The 16243-nt window shown below is 43.9% G+C and overlaps 1 pseudogene; it reads left to right on the top strand.

The window, feature by feature from the left end:
* The first annotated feature begins 1135 nt into the window (after window positions 1-1135).
* On the top strand, window positions 1136-8565 carry LOC114689119 (annotated as a pseudogene).
* Window positions 8566-16243: the final 7678 nt, after the last annotated feature.

The raw sequence follows: 16243 nt of genomic DNA, 5'->3' as shown, positions 1-16243 counted from the left end.
TTTTACTGAGCTCTCTTTTTCTTCAACTAGGTGGCTGAACAGACACAACATCAGGCTTTTGGTAAGTCTTGACGGGCAAGACCATTACCCTCATGGTCTGGCCCAGTGAGTTACTCCTCAAGAATGCAAGGCTGAGGTCCAAGACAAGGAAGGCATCCCACCTGACCAGCAGCAGCTGGTGTTAGCTGCCAGCAGATAGAGCTGGCTGCACCCTGGCCAACAGCAAGGTCCAGAAAGAGTCCCACTCTTCACCTGGTGCTGTGCCTGTGTGGTGGCCTCATAGAGCCATCCCTTTGCCAATTTCTCCAGAAACACAACTGTGAAAAAGCCATGTACTGCTGCCCACAAGTGCTGCCCACACCTGCACCCCTGTGTGGTCAAACTCCTCAAGAAGAAGGGTGGCCACACCAACAACCTGTGCCCCAAGAAAGTCAAATGATGCTGGGACCTTGTTTGGCCCAGGACTCCTTGGGAACAATGAATATTTTTTGCCTGCAGGAGAAGGACTAAGGAAAGTGATGATGCTAAGATTGGGCTAGTGACATGGACCAGTGTATGAGTGCTGCTGCCAACCTTCAGCCCTGACTCTGATCCACATTATGCAAAGAGAAACTGTCTTCTGTAGGTGTCCTCTGACCGCCATGCATGTGCTGTGACACATGCGAATATACACACATGAAGGAAAAAGTAAGTGTAATTTATTATTATTATTAAATAAGTGTGATTTAAAGAAACAAGTGTAAATAAACAGGTGTAATTTAAAGTTGTAATGGAAAGTACACACAGCAAAAAAGAACAAACAACCAAAACTAGTGGTGCACATTTCTAACCAGCACTTGAGACTATGAGGAAGAGGATTATGAATTTTATTCCATGCAGATGTACACAGTGAACCCTTCACACAAATCTTCAAACATTTTGAATATGAAGCATTTCGCACAAAAAGTGAAATAAAGCAAACCCACATGTAAATTTGTATTTCACATGTGTAATATTCATACATGTATTTTTCATGTGTAATATTTATACAGTTCCATCCAGAAGGAACTGAATAAGATGAGGACAGAATGAGACAGACAATGATGGGACTGTGGAAATGTCATCCTCAAAGAATTGATTGCAGAGTCTACTACCTGACCTAGACACAGCCTTGGGGAAGTCAGAGCCTGGTGCCTGAGGAGGGCACTTCCCCTTCCTGTGGGGCTGCTCCAGTACAACCATGTCATGGGGAGTGTCCAGCCTCCAGAGACCACACCCTGTGTCTCCTGTCCCTCCAGACAGTCTCTGTAGCTCTGCCCATGAGCAAAGTTGCAGCCTCCAGGAGGAGATGCCATGACCTTCACCTTCACAGCCCTGCTCTGTCTGGGTGAGATGTGGAGAGGGGAGGGGATACTGTGGTCTAGGGTTGATGCTGCCCCACAGCCCAGCACTGGTCCATCAGGAAACCCAGGGTCTCAGGAGGTTCTGCAGAGGGGAGGACCTGCTCAAGCTTCAGGGACAAACCTCTCACAGGGAACTCTCTTCCAGGACTGACTCTGGGCCTGGGACCCCAGTGCTGGCAGGTGAGTGAGTGTCTGCAGATGTCCTGACCTTCACTTCTCATCATTCCTGCAGCCATGCCTGGGCAGTGAGGATGGAGAACAACACATGTGTGCTGCCCCTGGGGATGGCTGGAGGTTGGGGTTGGGTCTGCAATCTGAGGCTGGCTGTCCTTGGTCATAGCTGCTCATTTTCTTGCAGGGGCCCTCCCTAAGCCTATCCTCAGAGCACAACCAGACTCTGTAGTCTCTCAACATACTACCGTAATCTTCTTGTGTGAGGGGACCACAGGAGCCAAAGAGTACATACTCTATAAAGATAGATACCAATATTCTACAGAGCACAGAGATTCCACAGAGTCCTAAGGAACAAGGCTGAATTCTCAATCTCAAAAATAGACCACGACCATGCAGGGCGATATAGCTGTCGATATCGGACCCGTGATGGATGGTCAGAGTACAGTGACTCCCTGGAGCTGGTGGTGACAGGTGAGAGGACACATAGGGTCCACAGACTCAGGCTTGACTGTCAAGAAGTGGGTCTGTTAACAAGAATGCCCCCACCTCATATCATGGGAGATAATGAGACCTTGAGAACATTTAACTGATTCCTCTTCTCTCCTAGGAGTCTACAGTAAACCCAGCCTGTCAGCCCAGCCCAGCCCTGTGGTGACTGAAGGAGGGAATGTCACCCTCCAGTGTGTCTCAAGGCAGCATATCATAGGTTTATTCTGATTAAGGAAGGACCTCAGAAGCTCTCCTGGACACGGGACTCACAGTATAACTACTCTACTAGAGAGTTCCAGGCCCTGTTCTCTGTGGGCCCTGTGACCTCTGGTCAAAGGTGGACATTCAGATGCTACAGCTTTAAGAAGAACAGACCACAGGTGTGGTCAGAACCTAGTGACCCCCTGGAGCTCCTGGTCTCAGGTGAGGAACCCCAGCCTTTCCCTAGAATAATGCTAAAATTATGCATATGTTCAGGGAGGCCTTGGTGTGTGGGGTGTGTGAGGACCATGGCTCCTGAGTCATTGACACAGTACATAGAAGAGTGGGACACAAGATACAGAATCCAAGGCAGAAAGTAACAGCAGCATCCAGGAGGTCCAGGACAGAGATGAATGCTTATGGGGTCTTCTGTTACTCTGGATCAGCTAATTACCATCCACAATAGCTCTGGGGACCCACCAGAAGAGAGGGAGGAAGGGATGCAGGAACTGGAGCCTTCAGGACATCAAGTGAACATGGCCCATGTAATCAAGTATGCAGGGATCATGAGGGCTCACAGAGACTGAAACAGTGAGCACAGAGCCTGCATGGGTCTGCCCTAGGCCCTCTGCACACAAGCTGTGGTTCTTTACATTGGATGGTTTTTCTTGTTTGGTTTTGTTTTGTTTTTTAGAGTTCCACTATGTAGTGTTGTCTGGCCTGGAACTCACTCAGTAGACCTGGATGGTCTTGAATTAACAGAGATCAACCTGCATCTCTTTACTGAGTTCTGGGATTAAAGGCCTGCACCACCACTGCCTGGCTAGCTTGGGGTTTCTGTTAGATTCATAACAATGGGAGTGAGGATGTCTCAGACTCTTTTGCCTGCATGTGGGATCTTTTCCCTCCTACTGGGTTACCTTGTCCAGCCTTAATTTGAATGTGTGTGACTAGTCTTATTGCATGTTGTTATTCTGTGTTCAGTTGATATCACCAGAAAACATGTTCTTTCTGAAAGGAAACAGAGGAGCAGTGGATCTGGGGGAGAGGGGATGTGGGTAGGCTGCTGTCAGGATGTATTGTATCAGAGAAGAATAAATTAAAAAGAAAAAAGTGCCATCTGCATGTGTGACTTTCTCTGTGCCACATTCAGAAAGACCCAACTTCTTCTCTCCTACTTCCTTGCAGGGTCCCTCCACAAACTCACCATCAAGGCTGAGCCAGGCTCTGTGGTCACTTTCAGAAGTGCTGTGACCATCTGGTGTGAGGGGACCATGGATGCAGAAATATGTGTTCTGCATAAAGAGGAAAGCCAGAAAACCTGGGGCACACAGACCCCAGAGATGCCTGAGAACAAGGCCAAGTTTTCCATCCCTTCTGTGACACAGGAACATGGAGGACAATATCACTGTTATTGTTACAGCTCAGCTGGCTGGTCAGAGCACAGTGACACCCTGGAGATTGTGGTGACAGGTGAGGGGACAGTCAGCATCTCCATACTAGGCTCTGCTCTTATATTTTCCCCTCCCAAAGCCTTAGCCCTGGAGAACGTTGTGGCTGTGTGATCCCATGCAATAGTCTGCTTCCCTCTCTCCTAGGAATCTACTACAAGAAGCCCCACCTGATGGCCCTGCCTAGCCCTGTGATATCCCCAGGAGGGAATATAACTCTCAAGTGTATCTCATGGGTGGGATATGACAAGCTCATTCTCACCAAGGAAGATCAGAAGTTCCTCAGCTCTCTGAATTCACAGTATATACACAGTATTAGGCAGTACCAAGCCTATTTCTTTATAGCTTCTATGACCCAAGATCATATAGGGACATTTCAATGTTATGGCTACTACAATGATACCCCACAGTTATGGTCAGTACCCAGTGACCACTTGAAAATACACATCTCAGGTAAGTCAGCCCCATCATTGATCAATCATTTCTTGACTGACACTCTAAGCCCTTTGCCATGGACTGTCCCACTGGGTAGTTGTTGGTAGATAGTGGTAGAGGAAAAGCCTAGTGGCTGAGCCAGAGTCCCACTCCAGGGAAGAAGCAGTGACGTGTGCAGGGCAGGAAGGGAGGGGATAAGTGTTTGGTTAAAAACCAGCTCCTCAATCACTAACCTGTCACCTTCCCTCTAGGCCTGTCCAAGAAGCCCTCCTTGCTCACTCACCAAGGCCATATCCTGGACCCTGGGAAGAGCCTCACCCTGCAGTGTTGCTCTGATGTCAACTATGAGAGATTTCTTCTGTACAAGGTAGGAGAAGACAAATCTGACTGAGCACGGGAACCAGCAAACCAAGACTGGCTTCTCCTTGTCCAACTTCACACTAGATTCTGTGAGCAGCTCCACTGCAGGTCAATACAGATGCTATGGTGCACACAACCTCTCCTCTGAGTGGTCAGCCTCCAGTGACCCCCTGGACATCCTGATCACAGGTAAGGAACCAAGAAGTTTCAATCAGGTAAGGAACCAAGAAGTTTCAATCAGGTACTTAGCATCTGCATGGTCTGTCATGGGGAAGTCTAGTAGCTGATGGCTGGGATAAATGGCACAGCTCTGATTAGGGAACAGATGTAGATGTAGGGGAGCAGGAAACTGGCACAGGAAGAGAAAGGAGACAAAGTCCCAAGTGCTCAGGGCAGACCCAGGTGAGGTGTCATCTCAGAACATTGAAAGCAGCCTCTCATCATCCCTCTTCTCTTTAGGACAGCTTCCCTTCAGTCCTTCCCTTTCAGTGAAGCCTAACTCCACAGTATACTCTGGAGACAACGTGACCCTGCTGTGTCAGTCAACATACAAAGTGGACACTTTCATTCTGTCCAAGGAGGGAGCAGCCCAACAACCCCAGCGACTAAAATCAAAGTTACAAGATTGGGAATTCCAGGCAGAATTCTCCATGAGTGCTGTGACCTCTGCTCTCTCAGGCACCTACATGTGCTATGGTTCTTGGGACTCATCTCCCTACCTGCTGACACAAGCCAGTGACCCCATGGAGCTCATTGTCTCAGGTGAGGTGACCCTGCACTCTCATGGTGACTTAAGTCCAAACCCTAGGACTACCCTTGACTTGGTTGGAATTAAGGGGACAATAGGAAGGTTAGTCAGAAGGCACTTTCCCTGCCAGAGAATTGGATGCCAGCAGTGGTCCTTCTACTAATGTCCACTCCATCCTCTATTGTAATCTTGGTTTGGCATAGACAGCATGAGGATTGCAGGGATATTATAGAGCAGATGTAAAAGTGTAAGCAGAGGCAGGTCTCTTGGTTAGCATCTAACTTTCATCCTACAATTGTTCTTTTCCTAGGATCCATTAGACCTTCCAGTCCACCACCCTCAGGGCCTATGCCAACACCTGGTGAGTACCAAGCCCTTTGGTGCAGGGTGTATGCTCCATCTCCAGGGAGCCTGCCGGCTCATAGGCCATAAAAGTCCTCAAATCTCTGTGGCTTCAACTTCTGAGTGTGGGAGGCAAACAGATCCCCACAGAAACCCCAGAATCTCAGGGTTTAGTTTGTGCTATAGAAGGTGCCATTCAGAGAGAGAAAGATGTTTAGGCTCAGTCTGGAGGATGGACCAAGTGGGTATGTAGAGAACAGGAAACCCAGACACTCACCTCCCCATCCCTCCACTAAGATTCTGAGAACACAACTCTCAGCCACATGCAGTCAGGCCCAGAAGACTATGTAAAGACCTACTAGAATGAGTGGCCTGATGGACAATAGCTACTTGTAGACTTGACACAGCTCTTTCTGGAGATGACTAATTGGGCAACTTCTTCCATTTCTGGACTGCTGCTTCTCTGCATATAAAAGGTAGAAGTGTGGCCCACATCTTTAAGTTGCTTTCAGTGCTGGCCTTGGCTGTGACTTCTCATGACAGAAGAATCCTCCAGAAACTTATTCTGCAGTGTATCTGTCCCACAGTGACTATGGTATGTTAGGTACCATGTGGTTATGGTAGGGGTAGGTACACGGCCATGGCAGGGCATCCAGGCTACCTTCTTCTAGATCGTGAGCATATTTCTCGTATTCTCCATGATTTCTGTGACCTCCTGTCTCAGTGGCACCTACAGGTGCTACAAGATATGTCAACTCATCTCTGTACCTGTTGTCATGTGCCATTATCCTTGTGGAGTTCATGGTTCCAGTTGAGGTGATCCAGGTATTTCTGAGATAAAGGGTTATATCAGCATTCTTCATTTACAATTGTTGATTAGGATTGGGTTACAAATGCTGCAGAGATTCAGTCAGATGGATATTCACCTTCATGATGATGGAGGCCAACATGGATATTCCTAGGAATACTCACTACAGTCTCTGTTAATGGAATCCAGAAGGTATCACATAGTCTGAAAGAGCATCTTTTAGAGGCCACAGACAGATATAGGCTACTAAGCAGAAACTGGTCCCCAGTGACAACCTCTGCTCATCACCCTTCAGTTATCAGTATTCACAGACCCTTACTGTCAGGGCATGTGTGACTCACAGTGTCCCCAGTGGAGGAGGTAGCTTTTCTGTAATAAGTACAGGTCCTGCTATATTTCCTTTGTTCAAAACAGATCCACAGCCATAGCTCAACCCTACCAGATAGAATTTGACATAAGAACCTGAAAATAACAATGATCACATTAAGTAAAATAAAATCCAGAAGTGTCAGTCAAACCTGCTCCTTTGTGAAGTCTGCAACATTTCACTTCAGGGTGAAATAGAGAAATTGAGAATAATGGATTTGCCTTCTTTTGAGAGGTGACAGCTAAGAAAGTCTTCTGCCTACCCTTGGTGCACTCATCTAAGCAAGAAGTTTAGGGATAGAGCTGCCAAGGGCTGTACACAACTTACCCTAAAGTGATGGAAGAGCTGCACCACTCTCTCCTCACACTACAGCCGTCCTGTTTGTCTCAGTATCTATTATTTGTAAAGAGGAGAAAAGTAAGGATTAGATATGTTGGTCTTGGCATCTATTCTTAGTGTTGGCTAGCCATGCCTTTAGGAGAAATATTAGGTGAAAGCCCAGTGGCTTCCCATCTACTATCTTTTCTGGTTACACACACACACACACACACACACACACACACACACACACACACACACACACACACACACTTCACATCTTCTTTTGAGAGCCAGGATTACAAACACTGCACGACACTGCCCCACACCTTGGTCCTGCATTTCTGAAGTGATATGTGAAACAAAAGAGATGGAGAGCAATCTACATCAGAAGGATGTACTCCTACCTGAACAGGACATACAGAAATTTCTTAGTCTGATGTGGCGAGAAACATCTGGGAAAGTTTGTAAGCAAGACACCGGTTCTCAACCTTAGCAGAAACCATATCTCTTCTCTGGGACAATAAGATAGTTCCTCCTCAACCACCGCTTCCTGGTCTCTGGGTACTCAGAAGAGATCAGGAGAATGCTCAGGTCACAGGAGAGATGGGAGAGTCTAAGTGTTACAATGGAACAAACACTCGGCAAAAGCACCTATTTAGGAAATCATCCCATACTGAGGATGTGAGTCCACACAACCTCTGCTCAGTTTACCAGACATACAGATACCACACTCAGAATGGTCCTGTGGCTGCTCAGTGCAGTGACTTAGGATCAAGGCCAATAACATTTTAATAATTTATTCTACTCTGAATTGATATTTTCACTGGTGTTTGAACAATGGTGCTAAAAAAATAACTAGTAAGAATAGGGGAGGGAACCCAGCTATGCCAGGGGAAAGATCCATTCCAGCACTTCATGAGTTTATAGGATGAGAATGATGGGTATTTTACAGTAAATGAGCAGAATGCAGATGAAATACTCGGGTTTCCAAAGCATAAACACATCTTCCTCCTCTTCTTCCTTTCTCAGGATCAGTTGAGACTATCAAGCCCATCCTAGGACATTCCCAATCTCAGGAGAGTTGCATAAAGAGAATTCAAGGTCATAGCACTGAAAACAGAGGGTCAAGTTCTGTCCAATGAAGACATGATCCCTGGCTGGTCATTTAGTTATCTTGGGGGTATTTAGTTATCTTGGGTGTATTTAGTTATCTTGGGGTATTTAGTTATCTTGAGAAAGTTTTGACTGTCCCTAACCTCTGTAACTTCTTTGTCCACAACCACAGCCTCAGAGAACCAGGATCACACACTGGAGAATCTCATCAGGATGGGGATGGCTGTCATGATCCTCATAGTCATTGGAATTCTCATCTTTGAGGGTTGGTGGAGCCAGAGACAGGGCAAACATGTAGCTGGGATGTAATCAGAAGACAAAAAAGTACATCTCACAAGGTTCCAGAGCATGGAAAATAAACCTGATGATCCAAGTTTTCTGTACAAATGTCCTTTTCTGTATGTTGAGGAACTGTTGTGAGAAAATGTCCAGGGAGCAAAGTGATTTGGATGCAGAGGAAGGTGTGAGGGTTGTGGATGAGATGCTTTCCTAGGCAAATTCATATCCCTCCGCCTACTACAGGCATTTGCTGACTGACCCAATTATTTTCTGAATCTTTAAAGTGAGGGAATACACTGTCTCATCTGCTGGGCATGGGTCCTCATTTCTGTACATTCTTCCTTCCCTCTCATGTGTCATTTTTCATTCTTATACATTGCCACATTCTCCATGGCAGAAGCTTCTGTCTGTTGGACAAAAACAAGGAAGGTGCCATCAATAGCAAAATGATGAGTAAAGTCAGAGCCCAGAATTCAAAGTTACTCTGCCTATGAGTCTCCAAAACTCTCACTATGACCCTTCAACCTGTCAGTCTTCAATAGTTATTTTTCATACAGTTTCTCGTGAATATAAAGCCAATATTATCACACTGGTGGAATGAAGACTGTCTGTCAAGGTAGTGTAGGCACAACTTTGAAAGCATTTTCTTAACCCTGATATGTGGCATTTGCTGACCACTCTATATAACCCCATGAAAGACACCTTCACAATAGCAATATAACCTTACAAGTGTGATGGTGGGAAAGTTGCATGAAATTTATGTTTGTCATTTCATTCTCCATTGCCTATTTTTTGTATATGTAAGAGAAATTGGCATGCAGATCAATCATTCCAGAATCACCTTGCTGGGAAGAGCATTTCAATACACACACACACACACACACACACACACACACACACACACACATATATATATATTTACTTTTACTTCTGTTTCTGTACTAATGAGATCTTCAAGTACAATGCTGGAAATGTGTGAAGAGAGGAGATTCTGGAATCTTCTTCAAGATTTAATACAAAATTTCTGCTTTGTTAAAATTCACTATGATGTTAACTTTGGAGGTTTGGCACATGAAGTAATTCTGATGCTGGAAGTTCTCTGTTCTAATTTCTTCAAACTGTCCATGATGAATGGCTCTGGGACATTGACAAATGCTAACTGTTCCTCCAAAGCTGTCTCCATTATGTATGTTTCTAATTTTAACCTTGTTATTATCATCAATAACATCTGGTTTTCAACATTGGATGGAATTTACATGATTGGATAAATTTCACTTTTTCATGAGGTATTCTTCTCATTTTATAATACATTCTTAAGACTAGCAGCAGGGTATGACCAAAGAATCTCATTTAGTAAATGTTTATCATGGTGTTAACATCATGGAATACTTAGTAAAGTCTCATGAATATGATGTCACAGATTATGTGCTCTTCAGGACTGTCTTTACAAACTGGATGGGGTTGACATGCTGCATTCTCTCTAGTAGCCCCCTAAGAGGAAAGGAGCCAGTGTGTTAAATGAGCACTCAACTTGTTCATTGACAGCCAGTGTTGGGTTGTAATAGTAGACACTCATAAGTGAAGATGCCTTTTCTGAAAGGAAATCCTGAGAGTGGGAACCATGGGTGTTATTTCACCTGTCCCCACTAGATCCAAGGAATTTCTGAAAACAGGGCAGCTAACAATGGTTTAGTTCCCTACATGGTGCCATTCAATATTTGGAATGGAAAAGGACCATTGCTCCTATGTTCCAGTGGGGTCTATCTGCACCATAGATCTGAGCTTCCATCATTACAGAGATGATATTCCTGGAATTCTGTTGTCCTCTCACAAAGGATTGTCACTCCAGTCCCCCCAGGGAACCACAGAGCTTGGCTCAGTTCTGAGAATGAGTTTAGGGAGGTTTACTGCTTGCCCTCTGCCAAAGGACCTGCCTAACATTTCTAGGATCAGCCCATACTGGCTATGCACCATCTGTACTGCCCAGGAGTGGCTCCTGGTCAACAGTTAGAAAAAAAAGTAACCTGGGACAAATAGAAATGCACTCACTCATCAATATCATGGTCCTGGAGTGTAGACTCAGCCATAGAATAAGGTGCCCTAGGAGATGTTTTTTTCCTGAAGTCCAGTCAGGTTTCCTTCTTACCTAGAGCCTCCTGGATTATGCAGGTTTTTCTGATGGACCAGTGCTAACCTATGGGCTGATTTATCTCACAGACCACAAAATCCTCTTCCTCTTTCACATTTTAACTATATAGTGCAGGTTTGTGAATGTCAAAGTCATGGCATCTCCTCCAAGGAGTCACAATATTTGACTGGATAGACAAGCATACAAGAGAGCGAGAGAGGCTGCTGAAACTTGTCCTGTGGCTGTCCTTACAGCAGTCCCATAGGGAGGTGCAATTCACTCCCTAGACACCTGGTTCTCATTTCCTCAGCGCTCTGGTAAGGGCTGCCTCCAGACTCCCTATTTACTTCCTCCGGAAATGCCATTTCCCTCATGGTTGCACAAGATGCTGACAAATGATGGTTGGTTGATAAGACAAAACAAGACATGTACAACACAACAAGGAACATGGTGGGAAGAAGAGCAGAAATGTCACAAGTACCTGCATTACAAGTATTACAAGAAGTATTACAAGACATGGAAGAGAGTTGTGAAATTCTATCTTCTGAGAATGATACAGTTATTACAAACATGAACTTAGAAGGGCTGTGGTCACTTGCTCTGACCCTGAATAAGACTGTCAACAACTAGTCATAGATGGGAAGGTCTTTTGGAACCCTGCCCCTGATGAACTATTGGCTACTGACAGATTTTGGGAAGTGCATAGTTTTTGTCTTCAGTTGTGTACCGACCTGTTGGTGAACTCACTACTTTCATGGATGGTTCTAAATCTTTGGTTACACAAATGGATCTGAGAGTCACAAAACAAAACAAAAAGACAAGAATGCAGAAATTGATTTATAGAGAATAATAGAATTTGACAGGACCAGGAGACAGAAAAGAGAGGGGGAGTACTTAGAATGCATTATATACAAGCCTGAAATGATTAAAGAACAAATTTAATTAATGAAACCATTAATGAGATATTGCAGAGAGAGATCAGTACTTAAGAGCACTGGTGTCTCTTGTAGAGGACCTCAGTTTCTTTCCACACATTGAATGAAAATAAATCTTACGTTCAATGAGACTGAAAACTTTTGCTGGTCCTCACAAATGGAGTTAATAATACCACTCTGTGTTGGACACCTGATAAAGCAACTCCTGCATGAGAGAGACTAATTCTCCCTCTTCTAATGGTCATTAGTTGACTGTAGTTCTCTGCCTATACATGGAACACAATGAAGATACACCTTTTCACATTAATATGTTCACTAAGAGGGCATTGTTCAGGTCTTGTTTATTTCAGTGAAAAGTAAGTTAGACATTTCTTTGGCCCTTTCCAGGAGAAACTGTTGTCAAGACTTCCTGATATTCTATTTCTTACAATCTTTCTGTGCCTTCTTCTGTAATGTTCCCTGGGCCTTAGATGCAGGACCTCTGATGTACAAGTATCATTTGGAGCCTATCCATAATTCATGGATTTCTGCTGTTGGGTCCCATTGTGGTTTTCTGTGATGGCCTCCATTTGCTGTAAGGACTGGTTTTCTTGGTGAGGGTTTGATACTCTGAAACAATATACACACAAACAACATAAACAGACTGACTCAGCAGACAGTGCCTATATTTGTGTAAACACATGAACATATACATAATGGCAGTGAGAAGCAAATCAAAAGAGGTTGTCAACCTGAGAGTGGGAGGCATGTGAGACCTTGAAGGGAGTGTACCTAGGAGGAGCTAGAGGGCAGAAATAGAGAGGGAGAATGACATAATCCTATGTCAATTAAAAATGTATTTTAAGAAGAATTATAAGGATCATCCCCCTCAGCCACAATCGGCATTTCTTATCTCAGTTGACCCTATGGTAATTGCATCAGAGCTTGTTGATGTATATGAAATCAAAGAAATTGGCTTTCTATTTGATGGGGAAATCATATAAAGACAGGAAGGAGCAAATGACAGAAGGATGATTGACCTGATGAATGATGCCATGCATTTCTCTCATTTGGGTATAGCCATGGGAAGAGATTCATGGTAGATATCACTGCATATGTACATCATGGAAGAGGAAGAAGAAAGAATATAAGAGCCAAAATATTGGGGAAATGGTGCCAAATGTTATCTTCTGGGCATAACACAGCCATTGTAAATGTGAACTGTAGCTAGAGTTTTCCTGCCTTGCCCACAGTCAGGACAAATCTTTGTCACCCGCCAGTCCCACAGCCGCTCAGACCAACCAAGTAAACACAGAGACTTATATTGCTTACAAATTCTATGGCCATGGCAGGCTTCTTGCTAACTGTTCTTATAGCTTAAATTGATTCATTTCCACAAGTCTATACACTGCCACACGGCTCGTGGCTTACCTGCATTTTCACATGCTGCTTGTTAGGGTGGCAGCTGACAGTGACTCCTTCTGCCTTCCTGTTCTTTTATTTCTCCTCTCTGTTAGTCCTGCCTATACTTCTTGCCTAGCCATGGGCCAATCAGTGTTTTATTGATTGACCAATCAGCACAACTTGACATACAGACCATTCCACAGCACAGCCAAGTGCAGACCATCTCAGACACCTGCACTCAGGCCTGTGGTCCTAATCATTCCCTATGGGGACCTGCTGGGTAAAGTCAAGAGGAACCTGAGAACAGACTCCCACAGGACATACAGAACATACCACAGCAGTGAACTATGCAGACTGCCCTGGTCCTACAAAGACTGATCCTGTCAGTGATCAATTGTGCATCAGGTGTGGATTCATGTGGTTCTGCTCACAAGTTATTGACTAGTGATGAATTCTGGGTGGAGACTCTTGTCTTCAGCTGTGTACTCACCAGCGAGCCCATCACATGTCTTTAGTATGGCACCCATCAGCTTAAAATAACTGAGAAATAACAAGACAAAGAGACACAGAAAGGGGAGTGGGATTTATAGGAATGATATGTGAACTGCTACAGACAAGAAAGAAATAGGGTGGGAAGAGAATAATTGGAATACATTATATCCACATATGACATTGTGAAAGAATGCATGCATTTAATAAAAAAAGAAAAATAACTAGGACAAATGTAGAACTTGCTACAGAAAGAGAAGTGTTGTGAATGGATCTAATATCTTTGCTTCTCTCAAATTGCTGAAAAGAAATTTCATCTTTTCCCAGCTCCGCATGCCTTTCAGGTCAAAGTGATGATATTTAAAAGGTAAAGCTGTGAGGAAGTAGATCTGTGCCTGGAATGATGTTCTCTGAAGGGAAAGTCTTGGCTTCCATATGAATATCAATGATGCTTGATGCCTAACTCAATCCAATCCCAGACATCAATGTGGCCATGAGATTGTCATGTGTGTTAAAATTAAAACTCTCACACACTACTAGACTATAGGTTAAATGCTCTCAGAAGTCAGTCTCCTGACAGTACATTAGCCTGGCCTCTTTTTCTTAGTTAGAACTGTGGTTTCTATAAATTCTCATTGTGATTAGCTGCAAGTGTGCTTTTTGTCACATACCTTTTCACGTTTCCCAAATCCAGGTCTATATTCATTGTGGATTTTATAATTCTCTGAGAAACGTGCAAGCAATAGTTGAGGAAAGTTTTAAAGGGCAGATTCCAATTTAGAGCAGTTGAACATTCACACCCTCCAAGTCATGGTCCTGTAGCTAGGGATACAGTCTTGATACCCAAGGAAACTGGGATACAAACACCCATCAATCTCAGCCTCAACGCTTTGTAGGTAGCCAAGAAAGTGAGGCAAGATAGGTCGTGGATATATACTTCTGTTTTTCTGAAGGAATAAAGCAATAAAATGACTCTAAGCAACATTCTGTTATAGTCATAGATCAATGTCTTTCTATGCCATCAACAGAAAAGCTTCCTCCTGAAGGAGATGGAACTAATACAAGACCCAGAACTGGACAATGTGCATAGAGAGGCCCTGAAATCCTTAATAGAGTGTAGTCATCAAATCCCTCCCCTTTGGGTCCAAGGAACTCTAAGAGGAGAATGAAAGATTGGAAGAGCCAGAGGAGATGGAACAGACTAAGAAAACATTGCCATCTAGACTCAACAAACTAATGCAAATATGGACTCTCGGAAACTGTGTCAGCATGCACAGGGCCTACACAGGTTTAAACCAGATCATGTCCCAGTTCTGGGAGGGGATGTGGACACAGTACCACATCTTTAACCCAGAAGATATTTAGAATTGATAACCACTTGCATAAGATAAGTTGTTTTTTTTCCAATGGAGTCTCACGGTATATTAACCACACATAAGGGGAGGCCCCATGCCAAGCAGTAGATTGGAAACACCAAGTACACTCAGTGGTATTTGGTATTTTCTGAGGTTTTATGTTATAATGTTTGTCTGGAGATTTTTTTTTTATCTTTCATGTCCTTTGCTTACATATTATGATTTCCTGTTTTCTCTTTTTTATATTTCTATGTGTGCAAAAATGTGTGTCTCTGTGTCACTATGTATTTTTTATACTTATTCTTTGGCACCTATTTCTGTTTATTTTAACGTATTATTGTTTGCTGTATTTATTTTTCTCAGCTTATTTTATTATACTTACTTTGTAAAGAACTTTTTTCCTAATGAGAGACACAAAAACAAGATATGGTGTGGGGTGGTTGGTGTGGGGTAGAGGAACTGCGAGAAGTTGGAGGGGAGAAAAATCATAATTAGAATAAACTGTATGACAAATGTCTATTTTCAATTTAAAATGAACAAAAGGTAAAGGATTATATGATAATTTAAATAAACTATTATCTATACTATCAAAACAAAAATCACAAGTCTCAGCTCTTTTTTGGTGCACACTTTTATTTATTTATGTTTATCTAATTAAGGAATGTTTTTATTCATTTTACATACCGATCACAGGACCCCTTCCCTTCCTTCCTCCTGCCCCTCAAGCTTCTCCCACCCAAACCATCCCCCATTCCCTCTTGTAACAAGTTAAGGACTCCCACGGGGAGTCAGCAGAGCCTAGTACTTTCAGTAGAGGCAGGTCCAAGCCCGTCCCCCTGTATCAAGGCTGTGCAAGTGTCCCACCATAGGCAGTATGCTTCAAAAAGCCAGCTTATGCACCAGGGATGGATCCTGATCCTATTACCAGGCAGCCCCTTAAGCAGGTCAAGCTACACAACTGTCTCACTTATGCAGAGGGATTAGTCCTGTCCCATGGAGGCTCCACAGCTATTGGCCTAAAGTTCATGAGTTCCCACTACGTTGGTTTAGTTGTTTCTGTAGATTTTCCCATCATGATCTTGATGCCCCTTGTACCCTTCTTCTCTCTCTTCTACTGAACTCCTGGAGCTCAGCCTGGTGTTTGGCTGTGGGTCTCTGCATCTACTTCCATCAATTACTGGATGAAGGTTCTATGATGATAATTAGGGTATTCACCAATCTGCTTACTGGGCTAAGCCAGTTCAGGCACCCTCTCCATTATTGATAGTAGGTGGCGTCATCCTTGTGAATTCCGAGGAGCTTCCCTAGCACCTGGTTTCACTCTATCCCCATGATAAGCCTCAGCTCTTGATGTGGATCTCCTTAGCAGAAAACAACCTGCATAGGTTTTTAACAAGCTCTGCCTTTTAACAGGGAATTCATATGGCTGTAAGGATCCTGCCTATGTTTCCTGCGAATCTGTCCATGACACAGTTATATGATA

Source organism: Peromyscus leucopus, unplaced genomic scaffold, assembly GCF_004664715.2.
Source record: "Peromyscus leucopus breed LL Stock unplaced genomic scaffold, UCI_PerLeu_2.1 scaffold_1511, whole genome shotgun sequence".
In the NCBI taxonomy this organism is placed as follows: domain Eukaryota; kingdom Metazoa; phylum Chordata; class Mammalia; order Rodentia; family Cricetidae; genus Peromyscus; species Peromyscus leucopus.
The sequence above is the reverse complement of the archived record's forward strand: the minus strand, read 5'-3'. Positions and strand labels throughout refer to the sequence as shown.